Below are 3,083 nucleotides of genomic sequence, written 5' to 3' on the forward strand. Positions count from 1 at the left end.
GTGGTCCCTAGTGCTTGGAGAAGGGCTGACCTGTGTGATTTTGGCTGGCTTGAGCCTGAGCCATCCTTATCTCAGGGCCGTAGCAGAGAGAAAGGATCTCTCCCCTCTCCTCTCACTCTCCTTTCCTGAAAGAAACCCCAGTTCCTGAAAAAACCCTCTTGGATTGCTCCTCCCTGGATGATTTACAGCTTTGGGGCCTGTGATCTGTGGGATTTGGGAAGCCGAAGTGGCCTATAAAGCTGATGGGTGTGACACGGAGATGTGCTCAGCGTGGCTCTGTCGTGGCCCGGGGCCGTGCCATGCTGCCGCCTGCCCAGCGGCTTTGGGGCTCCCCACCTTGCTGAGCGGGGCAGCCTGGGTTTGAGGCCAAATCGCTCCCAACTCGCGTAAAATCAGCTCGTGCGTGATTTCCTGCCTTTGCGGGAGGGATGAGGGTGGCTCTGCTCGGTCCCCATGTCGGGGTGGGTGGGATACCCTTGGCAAGGTGCTGGCCACACTCCCCCCATCAGCTGGTTCGGGGTCCCTTTTGCATCACCCTGGGAGGACAGGGGTGGAGGTAAGAGGGAGGGTGAGAAATGGGGAGGGGGCTTGTCCCCTTGGTTTGCTTATGTGTCACCGCCCCGACAAGGGTGTGGCAAGGCGGAGGGCTCCTGTCTTGCAAAGCTACTGTCTTCAGAGCTGCCTGAACTCAGCCCACCTCCCTGCCCTGGAAGGATGAGTTTCCTGCATGTCTTTATCTGAAAAGAGGAAAATGTGACGACAAGCCCTCAGAACCGGCCGAAGGCACGGTCCGTGCTGCAGATGCTGCCAGTGAACTGGAAAATCCTGGACGGGGCTGAGGGAGCTCCGTGGGCACGTGCTGCTGGATCAGAGGGGCCAGCGGCCCCAGGTGATGCTCTCACCTGGGAGACAACCCACAGCTGAAAAGCTTCTCCTTGGCTGTCGGTGTTTTTATTTCCCAGGCACTATCAGCCCAAGGGAAGATGAACTAAACTCTCAGGGACACCGAGAAGTGAAAGGCTGAACATGGGCTCTCCCACAGTTTGTGCTCTGCAGCAACAGCCCCCAACCAGCCCACCACCAGGCCCCGAGCTCCTTCCCTAATTCCCTGCTGAGCCAGGGAAAAACCTCCAGTTCTTCTGCTTCCAGAGCATAGCCCCAGACCCCAGCCCGGGCTGCTGGAGAGCTTTTCACAAGCCCCTTTCGCTGGGCCACACACCAAAGCCAGCCTCTCACAGACGCCACTTTGGGGTAGAAGGGCTATGCTGGAGATGGCATGGCAAAGGGCCTCCAGCTCGTGCAAGGTCTCTGCCAGGCTGTGGGCAAACTGTCTTCTGGAGGCAGCTGCATCCAGGAGCGACGTTCAGCCCCAGTGACGCGGAAGGATCAGCTTGTGTGACCGGCCCAGGTCAGGGGTAGGATGCACTGTGCGGCGGGCACTGCTGGCCCCCAGCAGAGCTGCCAGAGGCCCCAGCACGGGGCTTCCAGAGGCACCGTCTCAAGTAGCTACCAAAGCTGCTGTGTCTGAGCTGCCCCCTTCCCTGGCACGGCCGTGGTCACACCGCAGGGGTCTCAGGAGAGGGTATCCTTCAACCCTGACACCAGCCAAGCAGAGGAACTCGGATAGTGGACACCAGGGTACGTCTGGCCCTTGCAGAAGGGAGTCCTGCCAGCACCACCTCTGGAGCTCTCTGCAGGGATCGAGACATTACTGGGGTAACAGAGACGGCGCTGTCTTGCAGGGCTTCAGAGGCTGAGCGGAGAGCACTGGAATGCAGGTGCAGGCATAGGTGGATTGATGGGAAGTGAAACACGTGGTGAAGATCAACCCTGACTTCACGGGTGGGACAACAGGCTCCGAGTGCCCCGAGACAGCCCCAAGGAAAGGTCACATCTCAGCGGCTGTCAAAATCGAGAAAAAAAGGAGAAGGAAAATCACATGCGAGGAATTACTGGGGAAAGAACAGATTAAAAGCGAGGCCAGTGTTCGGCCATTGCCTGCATCCCTCTATCCCCCACGCCCGAGTATGAAAAAGAGCCAGAGCCAGCATGGATGTGCCCTGAGAAGGGCATCCGGGAGGTTTGACAGCACAGACCAGCCTCTGGCTGGGCAAGGAGATGTGGAGTTGGGTGGCAGCGTGGGGATGGCGCTGCCTCCCACCCCTCCTTGGGCCAAGCAGCGGCATCACTGGATGTGCAGCTGGGTGGCAGCTCCTATCGTCTCAGCTCTCTCCATACGAATTGTTCCCTCCATCAGCCAGAATAAGAGCTGTCTGTGCAGCCCAGGGAGGCTCCCCCCAAAGCCTGACCCAAGAGTGTCGTTCTCCGGCACTCTGAGCTCTGCCCTGGGGTCCCCGGCTCCTGTTTCCGTGTGCAGCGATGCAGGTTATGGGAATATCAGAGAGGCAAAGGATATAGCAGCACCTGCTGAGAGAGGGTCTGCCCTGCCCTGGGGTCTCCAGGGAAGGCGACAGGAGTGGCAGAGCTGTCCTGCGGGAAGGGGCAGGAGGTAGAGGGCCTGCGACACCCCAGCGTGGGCTCAGGGGCTGGAGCTGGGCGCTGAGGGCAGTGAAGCAGCTCGTGCTCCGGTGACTGGGGCCGAGCACTGCACCACGGGGCTGTGGCACAAGCTGGGTGTTCTCATGGTGCCGCTTGTTCCCAGTGGGTGCCCAGCCAGCACACACCAGCCCTTCCTGGCACTGGAACGCAACCATCAGTCTCCTCACCGAGCAGGTGGTGCCCACATTTAGACCTGCTTTAAAGCTCTGCCGGAGGTGGGTGAAGGAGCACACCAGACCCAGGCACCCGCTCTGCCCTCAGGCAGGGGAAGGAGGAACCCAGCTATCATCTCGCTCCTGACACCACCACAACTCCAGCTCAAGGCCATCGAGTCTTGGCTGTTGCAGAGCAAAGGCGGGCTGGGAACCAGTGAGAATCCCTGTTACTGCTGCTCCAGGACCAGTCCTACGGGGGGGTCCCAGCTGGAGGGAGCCCGGTGGCCCTGAGCAGGGAGCAGAACCCCACCGCTGGGGAGCCAGAGCTGGGCCCCGGTGCTGGGCTGTAGGCAACCGCCGGCACAGACG

Source organism: Buceros rhinoceros, unplaced genomic scaffold (genome assembly GCF_000710305.1).
Source record: "Buceros rhinoceros silvestris isolate BGI_N320 unplaced genomic scaffold, ASM71030v1 scaffold23952, whole genome shotgun sequence".
Lineage (NCBI taxonomy): Eukaryota > Metazoa > Chordata > Aves > Bucerotiformes > Bucerotidae > Buceros > Buceros rhinoceros.